At 38.2% G+C, this 14,510-nt stretch overlaps 1 protein-coding gene across 1 annotated transcript in view; it reads right to left on the bottom strand.

Annotated features, from left to right (window-relative positions):
• CTNNA3 (catenin (cadherin-associated protein), alpha 3) overlaps nucleotides 1-14,510 on the bottom strand; it is a 2,468,838-nt gene that overhangs the window by 573,192 nt on the left and 1,881,136 nt on the right. The window lies entirely within an intron of this gene.

Below are 14,510 nucleotides of genomic sequence, written 5' to 3' on the forward strand. Positions count from 1 at the left end.
CTTGGAATACATGCCTGGCCATCTGTTCCCAAAACATTGTAGCAGATTATGGGGCCAGAGTGGACTCCTGTTATAGCACTGGATTGTGAGCCACAAAGTTGGCAGTTCAAACTCACCAGCTGCTCCTCAGAAACCTTATACAGGGTCGCTATGTGTCAGAACCGATTCAAAGGCACTTAACAACAATTCTAAGAGTGCATCTGCTCATAAGGCCAATCCATAGATTGACTTTTTTTTTTTTTTTAATTAAGGTTTTAGAATATTTTCAAACAAAGGATTTCTCCATGTTACTTTTTCAAAACACTTTTTATTGTGACTTGAGTGAAGGTTTATAGAGTGGATCATTAGGTTTACATTCAACAAATCCTACACTTTGTTTCAGCTCAGTAAATTGAATCCTTTAATGTGACATCTCTTATTTCTTTCCTTCCTTAGGTCTCTTAATTTCATTCCTCTTTCTTTCCCAACCCTTCTGAATTTTGTCCTTGGGTAAATACTGCCCTTTTGATTTTGGATGGTTGGACATTCCGTGGTGTGATAAATCACTAGCATCGTGTATCTCCACTCCCCCACTTTTCTATCTACTGTTTTTCTGAAAATTGAGCCACAGGAGTGATGTCAGTTTCAGACCAGTAAGCTTTCTATTCTTTATGATTTTGAGTTGTGTTCCACATTTTCTTTACCTTCTCTATCCAAAAACTTCTAATGTGGTCTCTTTCAGAGCAGATGGCTGTAGTAGCCAGACATGATCTAGTTCTTCTTGCCTCATGGCTGTGGAGTCTACTGCTCATAGTGATCTGATATAAGATTTGCCCTTTAGTGATTGATTAATTTTATTCAGCATAAGGTCCTCCAGGATCATCCATGTTTTAACTATAGTAGCAATCACTGGTTATTCACTATGTTCAAGGCGATGCACTAAGTAACTAATTTAATTCACATTTAAAACAGTTCTCTGTTTACCTGGGGTTGGGAGTCTTGGTGTGGCACTGTAGGATTGCACTAGACTGCTAATCACAATGCTGGTGGTTCAAACCTACCAGTTGCTCCCTAGAAACTGCACATAGAGTTGCTATGAGTCAGAATTCACTATATGGCACATAGCAACAACAAAAACACTGCTCAACTGACACAGAGAAATAAAACAGCTTACTGGGGTTGTTATGTTACTGTGTTGTTGTAGTTGTTACATGCTGTGGAGTCAGTTCCGACTCATAGCGACCCTGTACAGGGTTTCTGAGGCTGTAAATCTTTACGGGAGCAGAAAGCCTCATCCTTCTCCCACGGAACACCTGGTAGTTTCGAACTGCTGACCTTTCTGTTTGCAGCCCGATTCGTAACCACTACGCTACCAGAGCTCCTTATGTTACTATGTAGGAGAAGAGAAATTTAAACTAAAGCCAATCTCTTAACTACTATAATCATTCTTAACTACTATTGCCCACAGCACATAACAACAACTATTGTCCACAATTTTAACTTTGTAGTTGTTGCTAGTTGCTGAGGAGCAGATTTCAATGAGTGGCAACTTACATCATATTAGTTACTTGTTGTTGCTGTTGTTAAGTTGCCATCAAGTCGGTTCTGACCCATAATGACCCTGTATAGGATTTCTGAATAGCAGCTGGTGAGCTAGAACTGCCAACCTTGAAGTTCAAATGGCTTTGCAGTCTGGAGCATTAACCCACAGCACCACACCAGGACTCCTATTACTTACAACTACATTAAACTAAAGTGATCTCTGCCCCATGTGAAGGTCACACAAGAATCCTTAGTTTTACTGTTGCTGCTCTATGATGTGAAGTTGATTATGATTCATAAAGGAATCATTACTGCCCCACAGGACTGCCAAGGTTGGAATGTATATTTACACATATAACACACATAATACGTTATTTTTAACCATGCCCTTCCAAAACAAGGTACTTTCGTAAATGCACTGTACTAAGTTTTGTTTTTATAAGCAGATTGCCAATTCTTTATTCCATGAAGCAGCTGGTGGGTTGAAACTGCTGACCTTTTAGTTAGTAACGGAGGGCTTAACGGTTTCACCACTAAACTGTAATCACACCAAACCTGTTGCTGTGGAATCCAACTCCTAGCAACTCGACAAGACAGAGTATAACTGCCTCGTAAGGTTTCCAGGGCTGTGATCTTTATGGAAGCAGATTGTCACAGACGGCTCTGGGGCTCAAATCACTGACCTTTCTGTTAGCAACTCAGTGTTTCACTACTACAGCAACAGAGCTCCTTAAAGTCTAGGGAGGTGATGAAAAGCTGAGGAGACTCCCACTGCCCCCACATCAATTCTGACTCCTGCTGATGCCTCGTGGTACAATCGCAGACTGCTCCATACAGTTTTGTAGGCTTCAGAGTTTGTGCAAGCAGTCTACCACATTTTTCTGCCCTGATACTCCTATTAGGTGAGTTCAAACTGCTAATTTTTTGGTTAGCAGTCAAGTACAAACTCGCTTCACCTCTCAAGGACTCTAAACCCAGAGACAAAGTACAGAAATAACAATAAATATGAATTTTTCCTACATACAAATCTCGATCTGCATGCCTGGCATATCAATTTGTACAGTTCTATGTGCCATGTTCTTGATGTGGGAAATATCTGTTCTATACAGAGCCACTCAAGTTTAATCAAATTCTTTTTTTCCTCCATCCACTACAATGTGACATCTACAGCCTATTTCTTTGATGACAAAAGTACAGCTGACCCAAGCCATGATCTTTTCAACTGCCTCATAACCATGTGAAAGCGGGACAATGAAAACAGAAGACAGAAGAAAATGTGAAGCATTTACACTGTGGTATTGGTGAAGAATATTGAATACACCATGGACTGCTTTTTGGTGATCATTGTTTAAAATAATTGCTGCTGCTTTCTGTTTTGAACCATGTCAAGCTATGCATAACCTTTATAAAATGCCTTTTCTTTGTTGAGAATGTACAATTGGATACCACTTGAGTAGTGTGTGTGATCATTAACTCTAAAGACTACACAGTTCACTGGATTGACCTAGTAACATCTGACAGTGTATAAAATCAACACAGCTTTTCCCCAGATGCACAAGTGTGTATCTAGCAAGTGTAGATCTGAGAAACTTGGTCCAAAGGTTTGATTCTCTGTAGAAGTGATTCCATAGTTTGAGTAAAGACTTGGGGAGGTCTTGTGTATTAGCATCAGTAGATAACTTTATGTCTCCCTAATGTTAAGTTAAGGAACTCTGGTAGTGTAGTGGTTATGAATCGGGCTGTGAACAACAAGGTCAGCAGTTCAAAACTACCAGCTGTTTTGTGGGAGAAAGATGAGGCTTTCTGCTCCCGTAAAGATTTACAGCCTCGGAAACCCTGTACAGGGTCGCTATGAGTCAGAACTGACTCCATGGCACATAACAACAACAACATGAACGGCTAGAAGAATAAACATATCAGTCTTAGAAGAAACACAAGTGGAATGTTCCTTACAAGAGAGGATGACAAGCCTTCATCTTGCTTACTATAGACATGTCATAAGGAAAGAGAAATCACTAGAAAAAGATTGTCATTTTTGGTAATGAAGAAGGCCAAGGGAAACGAGGAAACCTTTCAGTGAGATGGAATCATATAATAGCTGGAACAATGGAACCAAAAATCGAAACAGTGCAGAACCAGGCAACACTGTATTCTGTTATAATGTAGCCTTGAGTTGAAACCAACTCTATGACAACTAACAGAGTAACCTACTGCTGAGCCACTAAGCCTACCTGGATTCTCCACTGTCTTCCTTTACCTTATAGAGTTACACTGTCCAATACAGTAGCAATTAGGTAGTTTAAGCCCACCAGCTGCTCCTTGGAAACCCTATCCAGGGTCGCTATGAGTCAGGCCCTACTCGATGGCATTTAACAGTAACAGCAACAATAGTTATATAATCTGGGAGTGAGCTGGCTCCATACAATAAACACTGGACTGTGCAAGGTCGGCAAATTCAGTCTGCCAGTTGCTCCGCAGGAAAAAAATGGCAGTTTTCTGCTCCCATGAAGATTTAGAAGTCATGGAAACCCTATACAGGGTTGCTATGAGTCAGAACTGATTCAACAGCACTTAACAATAACAATTCTATATCTGGACTCTAGGTGTGGTACTGTAGGATCAGCTGGGAACCACAAGGGTGGAAGTTCAAACCCAGTAGCTGTGATGCTTGGAAACCATGTCATTATGAGTTGGAAGCAACTCAATGGCACTTAACAGCAACAACAATAACATCAACAATATTCTATATCTAAGGAGCCTTATGGTGTTGTGGGGTAAGTGTTGGACTGCTTCAAATGCCCAGTTCAAATCCACCAGCTGCCCAGTGGGAGAAAGATGAGGCTGCTGCTTCTGTAGAAATTTAATCTCAGAAGCCCTATATTGGGTCGCTATGAATCAGAATAGCCTCAATGGCCATGTGGTATTATTATTATTATTATTATTATTATTATATATCTTTGCACCTAGTCATCATATGGGAATTCTGGTGTGGCACTGTAAGGTAAACACTGGATTCCTAATTACAAAGTCAGCTCAACACAGCCACAACTCAGGGTCGCTATGAATTGGAACCAACTCAACAGCATTTAAAAACAACAACGAATCACCCTATGAGAATCCACAGTGTATTCTTCCAGCTTCCACTGTTTGTTGCTTCTATATCCAAATGACACAAAGTGCAGTCTTTGTTGTTGTTGTTGCTAGGTGCCATCATAGCACAACAGAACAAAACATCACCTAATCCTGCACCATCCTCACACTTGTTATGCTTGAGCCCATTGTTACTGCCACTGTGTCAGTCCATCTTGTTGTGGGTCTTCCTCTTTTTCTTGACCCTTTTCTTTGTTCAAGCTTGCTGTTCTTCTCCAGGGACTGTTCCCTCCTGACAACATGTCCAAAATATAAGACTTGAAGTCTCACCATCTTTACTTCCAAGGAGCATTTTATCTCTGCTTCTTCCAAGAAATATTTGTTTGTTCTTTTGACAGTCCATGGTGCTTTTAATATTTTTCACAAACACCATAATTCAAATGCATCAAATCTTATACAGTCTTTCTTATTCACTGTCCAACTTTCTTATGCATGAGAACACTGTTATCTTGGATCAGGTGCACCTTAGTCTTCAAACTGACATCTTGGTTTTTTAATACTTTAATGAGGTCTTTTACAGGTTTGTCTAATGCAATATGCCATTTGATTTCTTGACTGCTGCTTCATTGAGCATTGACTATGGGTCCAAGCAAACTAAGCCTTTGTCAACTTAAATTTTTTCTACACTTGTCATGATGCAATATATTGATTAGTAGTCCTGGTGTGGTGCTGTAGGATAAAACACTGGTCTGCAAATTTGGTTTGAACCACCTGGACAACAATTCAAAACCAACAGCTACTCCTTGGATATTCCGTAAATGGTCACTATGCGATGGAATTGACTCAATGACACTTAACAACAACAACAACAACAATTTATTGGTTCAGTTATGAGGATTTATGTTTTATTTACATTGAGGGGCAATGCATGTTGAAGGCTGTAGTACAATCTACTCTAATGCATCTATAAACCCATTGCCAATTTTAAGCCATCATTAGTTCCGGCTTGACTCCTCATCATGGTCCTCTTCCAACCCAATGCTCCTCTGTCACTTATACATGGGGGCTTCAAAAACAAATTTCAGTATCTTTTAATTTGAACTGACTCAACGGCACTTAACAACAACAATTTTTTAATTCAATTTTTCATGAACTTTTGAAGGCTCCTCATATCAAGAACTCTGGTAGCATACTGGTTACGAATCAGGCTGCTAACCTTAGGGTCAGCAGTTCGAAACTACCAGCTGTTCCACAGGAGAAAGATGAGGCTTTCTGTTCCTGTAAAGATTTGCAGCCTCAGAAACCTTGTACAGGGTCACTATGGGTCGAAACTGACTCCACGGTATATAACTACAACATATCAAGAGTAACCTTATTTGTGAAAGCTACTTTTCAGTATTAAATATCTTTTCTGCCACATAATATATGTTCAATAACTTGTTTTCATGAAGAAGCTATGTCATTACACTGCTTATAATGTTTCAGTTTTTCTTGAAGCATTTTTCCTGATTATGTTGCAATGGTCTGGTCTAAATCATAGTAAATGATCAATAGTAGAATAATAAAAATAGGAATAAGGAGTGTTGGTAGCATTCTGGTTTACAACTTGGGTTGTTAACCGCAAGGTCAGCAGATAGAATCAACCAGACTCTCTCTCTGCAGGAGACACATAAGGTTTTCCGCTCCTGTAAAGGTCTGTAGCCTCAGAAACCCTACACAGGGTCCATATGAGACAGAACTGACTCCATAGCATACAATGCCACCACCGCAAAAAGAATGAATGGATGAATATAACATCAATAAGAAAACAAAAATGTAAATGCAATGCAAGTTGTTTAGTTAGCATGTCAATGTTATTAAGATTTTGTAAACACTCAAGAAGTTTTTTAACATTCAAACATGTATGATCTATGTTTGAATGAGGTTCAAGTCTGCCAACCACTCCATGGGAGACAGATGAGGCTTTCTGCTCCTTTGAAGATTTAAAGTCTCAGAAAACCTCTAAGAGTTACCGTGAGTTGAAATCAACTGGACAGCATTTAACAACACTTAATCTTAAAGACACAGCAAAGTGTAAATAGATATTACTGTTGTTGTTGTTGTCAGGTTCTGACTCATGGCTACCTTATGCAAAACAGAACCAAGCCCTGACCAGTTTGCCCAGTCCTGCACCATAAGCCCATTGCTCCTGTCACTGTGCCATTCTTCTTGCTGAGGGTCTTCCTTTATTCACTGACCCTCCACTTTAATTAACATGACCTCCTTCTCCAGGGATTAGTCCATTCTGATAATGTGCCCAAAGGATGAGTATAATATGTCCTAACTTCTAAGGAGTATTCTTCCAACACAGATTTGTTTATTCTTCTAGCAGTCGTTGGTATTTTAATATTCTTCTATAATGCAACTTACATGCATCAACTCTTCTACTGTATTCTTTATTTATTGTCCAGCTTTCACATGTATATTAAACAACTGAAAATATCATGGCTTGGGTTTGATTTGTTGGCTGTTGCTTCCATGAGTGTTCACAGTGGATCCAAGCAAAGTAGAGGTTTCTAAACTTCTTTTCTCATTTATGATGATGTTATTTATTGGTCCAGCAGTAAGGATTTTTGTTTTCATTACATTGAGGTGCAAGCCATCTTTATCAGTAAGTATTTTAAATCCTTGTTGCTTTCAGCAAAACAAGGTTGTATCATCTGCATCTCACAGGTAGCTAATGAGTCTTCCTCCAATCCTGATGCCCAATTCTTCTTCATATAGTACAGTTTCTAGGATTATTTGCTCAGCATACAGATTGAATAAGTATGATGAAAGAATACAATCCTGACACACATCTTCCCTAATATGAAATCATTGAGTGTTCCCATGTTCTGTTCAAACAACTACATCTTGGTATGTATATAGGTGCCTCATTTGAAAAATTAAGTGTTCTAAAATACTCATTCTCCAAAATGTTGTCCACAGCTTGTCATGATGTACACAGTAGAAATCCTTTGCTTAGTCAATAAAGCACAGATAAACATCTTTCTGGTATCCGCTGCTCTCAGGCACAATCCACCTGAAGTCAATAATGGTATTCCTTGTTTCTTGTCTTCATCTTAATCTGGTTCAGTCATTGGCAATTCCCTGTGAATGCACTGTTTCAGCCATTTTTAAATTAGTAAGACTTTATTTGCATGTGATATTTACTGTCTGGTGATTTCTGCATTCTGTTGGGTCACTTCTCGTTGGAATGGGGACAATCATTTGGAAAGGTAGCTATCTTCCAAAGTTCTTGGCATAGATGAGAGCGTGCCTTCTCAGTTTGTTGAAAGATTTCAGTTTGTATTCCATGAGTTCCCAGAGCCTTGCTCTCTATCAGTGCTTTAGTGCACCTTGGACTGCTTCCTTCAGCATCATTGACACTTGATCACACGTTATCTCTTGAAATGGCTAATCATCACTCATTTCTTTTTGTGACAGTGACTTTGTGTATTCCTTCTGTCTTATATTCATGCTTTGTGCATCATTTCATATTTTGGCCATAGAATCCATCAATTTTTCAAGTTGAAGTTTGAAGCTTTTCTTCAGTTTTTTCAGTTTAAGAAATGCTTAGCATGTTCTTGCCTTTTGGTTTCCTAACTCCAGGTCTTTGCACATTTCATTATAATACTTGACACTGTCTTATTGATCTGCCTTTTGAATTTTTCTGTTAAGCTCTTTTATTTCCTCATTTCTTCTATTTGCTTTAGGACCTCTTTGCTGGAGAGCAAGTTACAGAGTCTCTTTTGATACTATTTTGGTCTTTTCCTTCTTTCTTGTCTTCTTAGTGGCCTTTTGCTCTCTCTCTTTCTGTATTATGCTTTTTATATCATCTCAAAACTCTTCTGGTCTTTGGTCATCAGTATCCAATGCATCAAATCTGTTCTTGAGATGATTTCTAAATTCAGGTGGGATATACTCTGGGTCATATTTTAGCTCTTGTGGGTTGCTTTAATTTTCTTCAGCTTCAGCCTAAACTTGCATATGAGCAATGCATGGTGTCTTTCACACTCTTTCTCTGGCTTTCTTTTGGTTGATGATATGCAGATTTTTCCACCATCTATTTGCACATATGTAGACAATTTTATTTCGGTGTATTCCTTGTGCTGAGATGCATGTGTATATTCATCTTTTGTTGTTGCATAAATGGAGATCCCAAAACTGCAGTGCTTTATTGTTAACACATCTTCATTCATAATTCTCCCTGCTAAAGTAAGGTGTAGTCATCTGCCAAACAAGTGTGCAGTACAATAGAAGTGCATCAGTCTACAGAAAAAAACTTTCATTTTATTTTTACTTTATTAATCTCTAAAATATTCAAACTGCTCTGATTCTCTTCCTATGAAGATTTTGGCCAAAAAGAAAAAAGCGAAGCAACATATTAAAGTTGGCTTTCACTTCCATGTAGTATGATATTAAAAAGATTTAAGGAATGTTAGGAAAAATGTAACAGTCTTTTTATTATTGCAATATGATCTCATTTTTACTACTCTAGGGGCCTTTTACTAATAAACTAATATTAGCTCCAATTAAAATAAAATCTTTCTGAAGCAAATGTTTAATCTGTAAGTACAGATGGAAACTACTAGCTTTGCTCTCTAACAGCATAAACAAACTATTCAAAGCTGGTATGTAATACATTACTCATTTCATTAGTTTCACATCAGATGTGCGTATACTTTCCTTGTACTGTGGACATATGGTTGCTGGAATAGATGAGCAGTGAAATGTTTTTAATGCTTTCAAAAAAAATACAAAGTGAGTATAATTAAGTAGCCAGTTAATGGCAATTTAGAAGGGATTACAAATCGACCAACCTGTTTTGAATCCATAATCTACCCAGGTTTCAAGAAAACAAGGTTTTACACATAATATACAATTATGTTATACAATCATTGATCAAAAGATTCCATTAGTTAGAATTGACTATTCTAATCAATTGAAATGCCAAGTAGGATAAACTGTCTTGAACTCTGGAGGGTAGATTTATTAAAGAAGGGTGGCCTTTGGGTCAATATCTTGTCAGCTTTAAACTTAAAGTATCTATTTTATACAGCAAGATTCTAAACTGGTTTTGAATTTTTTTGTAGTCTGAACCTTTTTATACTGGCTTTTCAGAATACACCTATTCCTTACTCATTGACTAGCTCATTATCCAACGTTTTCCATTACGACAATAGGAAAATATATACTACCTGACTATTTTGCACATTAATGACCTATTTCTGGTAGTAATAAGTGTCAAAGTGCAAGGTGAGAGTGACAATGGATTTGATCATCATGGTTATGTATAAAATTGGCTGGTCTCTTATTCTCAATGGTTTCCCAGTTACGTAATAATGTAGTTGTCCTCCATTTTGCAATCTAATATGGTCATCCTTTTTCACATAACACCATCTGGAATCGGAATGAAAAGTAGTTATAAACAGAATAAAAGCTAATGTTTATTGAGATATCACTTATCTTAGAACTGTGCTAAGCATTTTATATTCACTATCTCTGGTAGCATAGGGGTTATGAGTCTGGATGCTAACCTCAAGGTCAGCAGTTCGAAACTACTAGCTGTTCCATGGGAGAAAGGTGAGGCTTTCTGTTCCTGTAAAGATTTATAGAGTCAAAAACCCAATGCAGATTTGCTATGAGTCAGAACCAACTCTACAGCACATCACTACCATCACCATCTTATTTAATACTCACAACAACCTTGTAAGGAACAAACTGTTACTGTGCGGATTCAACCACTGAGAAAACTGAAGTCTCACAGTTCATAAGTGGCAACCAGAAGTTACACCTGCTTTCTGAACCCAAAACCCACGTTATCTAAGTGATAAGTGAAGTCATTGGGGTTTCCAAATTGCTGCGCACCAAAGGAGCTCTAGTAGCGTAGTGGTTAGGAATCAGGCTGCTAACCTCAAACTCAGCGGTTCGAAATTACCAGCTGATCCGTGGGAGAAAGATGAATCTTTCTGCTCCCATAAAGATTCACAGCCTCAGAAACCCTGTACAGGGTCGCTGTGAGTCGGAACCAACTTCATGGCACAAACCACCTCCATGGGGAATTTATGTTAGTGTTCGAACAATAAGGTTAACAGATTTATGGAGCCAACTTTTTCCTAGGCCTTGGTAGTAACCCAAGAGCATGTTACCCTTTCTTAATCCTTGCTGTATTTATAATGTGCATTTGAAATGAGGTGAGGCTGCTTCTTTACTGGTTGAAACGGGTCAGAAAGAAATTTAGACTCAGTACAGGCAATGATCTGAGTTAGAGCACCAAGTTCAGCTTTCTAGTGGTTACAAATCGGGTTGAGAATCCCGAGGTCAGCAGTCTGAAACTGCTAGCAGTTCCGAAGGAGAAAGATGAGGCTTTTTGCTCCTGTCAAGATTTACAGCCTCAGAAACTCTATATAGGGTCGCTATGAATCGGAACCATATCCACGGCACATAAGCCCCACCATCACCACCATCATCACTAAAACCGAGAGCACAATATTTGTAGCATACTATTTTCTTTGAAGATTTCTAAATGTAACAGAATTCAGCTTTGAAAATTCACATAATACTAAGTCATCTTTTCTTTATGTTACTCTAAGTAACTGGGAAGGATCTGATAATAGTGAAAAGTGCAATTAAGCACATGCATAACTTGTATAAATGCCTCATAACATTCATATTGTATTCATTAACTTAATTAACATTGCTTCTTCTTGTTTATGATTATTAAGTACTTGTTGTTGTTGTTAAGTTTATTGAGTCAGTTGCAATTCATAGCAATCTTGTAATAGGGTTTAGGAGAAGCAGCGGGTGAGTTTTGAACTGCCAGCTTTGCTGTTCAAACCGATCTTGTGGTCAAGTGTTTATACTACAGCACTACACCAGGTTTGAATCTTGAGGAAGCCAATATTATGGACCAGGAAACCTACAGATTATAGCTCATACAACTCAATTGTTGTTGTTAAGTGCTGTTGAGTCGGTTCCGACCCACAGCAACCCTGTATGGGGTTTCCAAGGAGCGACTGGTGAGCTTGAACCACTGACTTTGTAGTTCAAATGGCTTTGCAGTCTGGCTCATTAACTCACAGAGCCACACTAGGACTCCTTAGCTGGTGAGAATTTCACCATTTTTGAAACAAGGCAATCAGGATCAGAATGGGTGAGTACTTTTTGGCACATCAAATGGTTGACAGAGTACCATTTAAAATTTTATTATTCTAAAGGAGCTCTGGTAGCGTAGTGGTTACGAATCGGGCTGCGAACCTTAAGGTCAGCGGTTTGAAACTACCAGCCGTTCCGCGGGAGAAAGATGAGGCTTTCTAATCCCGTAAGGATTTACACCCTCGGAAACCCTGTACAGGGTCGCTATGGGTCGGAACCGACTCGACGGCACTTAACAACAACAACAATTATACTTATAATGAGTTCTGGTAGCATAGTGGTTATGAATCGGGCTGCGAACCTTAAGGTCAATAGTTCGAAACTACCAGCTGTTCCACAAGAGAAAGATTAGGCCTTCTGCTCCCATAAAGATTTACAGCCTCGGAAACCCCGTACAGGGTCGCTATGAGTCGGAACCGACTCTGTGGCACATCTCCACCACCACCATTATACTTTATACCTACATTTCAAGTATCCGTAATATCGCACAATCAAAAATTAAATAATCACAAGAAAGAACTTTGAGACATGAAGCTCTTGTTATGTTTTTTTTTTCCCTTGGCAAACCTTTTTTCTTTAATAAAGATATGAGAAGCTGAGTCACTGAATTAGCCCACATTTCCAAGTCTGGGACTCTCCAGTGACTTAGGAAACTTTTCCACTTTCCCTGGATATTAAAAGTGAAATGTCTTCATGTTTCTAAATTCCATGTTAATATACTATTGCTTAACTCAAATATTTAAATATTTTAGACATTATAAGTGGCTTGCTAATATGAGAAAAGAATTTAAATCATCCACACTTTTTCCACATCATTTTCAAATTTGTGCACATCAAAAATAATTGGCTAAATTCTTATGAAGATTTAAATATTTAAAGTTGATTATGGACCTAGCAATGCTCTATGGTGGATGACATTTACTTTCTTACTTATCACTTTGTTTCCATGAAATTAGTCAGTAGCCTGTTTTGTTTTGTGTATGTTTGTTTTTCTTTAAACTTTAGTTTTTAATCCACCAAAATACTTAATATTATACATACTACAACCATTAAAATTACTAGACTTTATCAAGTTTTATATTGTTACTCTTTGCAGTTGCCAACCTCCAAGATAACCTTAATGACTCCACAGTCTCCAAATTACTCATGTCCATGTGTACATCCCCCCTTCCCATGTTGTACAGTGTAGACATGTGTACCCAATAGGATATAGTACAAGCAATGGCATGGAGTTCTGGTAGCGTAGTGGTTAGGAATCGCAAGGTCAGCAGTTCCAAACTACCAGCTGTTCTGCAGGAGAAAGATAAGGCTGTCTGCTCCCGTAAAGATTTATAGCCTCTGAAACCCTGTACAGGGTTGCTATGAGTCGGAATCGACTCCACAGAACGTAACCACCACCACCAATGTCATGTTACTTCCCAGATTTGGTTAACAAATATTTATGGCTTCCATTTTGGTAAGTTGTTTGCATATTGCTTACTTTGATCATTTTAGCTATAAAGACAACCTCAAAGAAAAACACAAATGGTGAGGAATTGAAACCTCTAGCCAACAGCTCCAAGGACACCACTCTCCTCAGCTTACAAGTTGATTCTCCAGCTCCACCCAACCCTTCAAATGATTGCAAACTTAACTGGAATGCCATGAGATACTCTGAGCTGGAATTAAACCATCCGTTGATTCCCTGACTCTCAGAAAAAGTGAAAGACAATAAATATTTGCTTCTTAAATTATTTGCTTTGCAACAATATATAGTTAATTTAATTTGATACAGTAGATACAATTTTGCTCAGCTTCATTCAAAATTAAACTTAAGTGATTTGCCACACATAGTTGTGCATACTGTTACGTTATTCATTCTCATGACTGCATGGTATTCCATCATATAAATATACTATGATTCATTTAATCATTCTGTGGTTAATATGCATTTAGATAATTTCTGATTTGGGACTGTTATATATATGGCTGCTTCCTCTTTTTCTCTGACCCTCCATTTTACCAGACATGATATCCCCACCAAGCAGCTAGATGGGCTCAGGCATAGCAAAGATTGTGAGATTGATGCAGGACTGAGCAATGTTTCATTCTGTGTGCATAGGATCACTATGAGTCTGTACCAACTCAATGACACCTAACAACAGCATATATTGCTGCTATGAACATCCCAGTGCATGCCTTTTGGTGAATGCAAGTGTATATATTTTTAAAGTCTGGTGAGCCAGCTCCATATAGACTACAGTCAAGAAAACCCTCAGGAAATTGGTTCTCAACCATTTATGAGAACCATTAGTTAGAATCAACTAGAGGGAAAAAGTGATGTGTTTTTGGTTTTGTTTTGGTTTTAGTATCCTTTTATCACTAAAGGCTTGTGTATTTCTTTGCTGCTGATTGGTTTGCAATGGAACTTCTAGACTAAGAAAGATGGCTAAAAGGCCTGGCAATATAATTCTTAAAAATAGAACAATGAAAACCCCTAAGGGTAATAATGATCCAATTCCATTGTGCATAGGGTTGCCATGAGTTGAGCGTATCATAAGTTGGCGCTGATTGAATGGCAGCTGACAAGAACAAGTTCCAAAACAACTATTCAAAGCAGCTTACAAAAAGAGGCAAGACTTTAAAATAAGGCAATAATATTTTAAAATAAGGCAAGTAGAATAGAACACAAGTATTTTCAATTCCAACACTTGTCTGTCAGTTTGTCTTACTGTGGTAATTTG

This window comes from Chrysochloris asiatica, unplaced genomic scaffold, assembly GCF_000296735.1.
Source record: "Chrysochloris asiatica unplaced genomic scaffold, ChrAsi1.0 scaffold00020, whole genome shotgun sequence".
Taxonomy (NCBI): Eukaryota; Metazoa; Chordata; class Mammalia; order Afrosoricida; family Chrysochloridae; genus Chrysochloris; species Chrysochloris asiatica.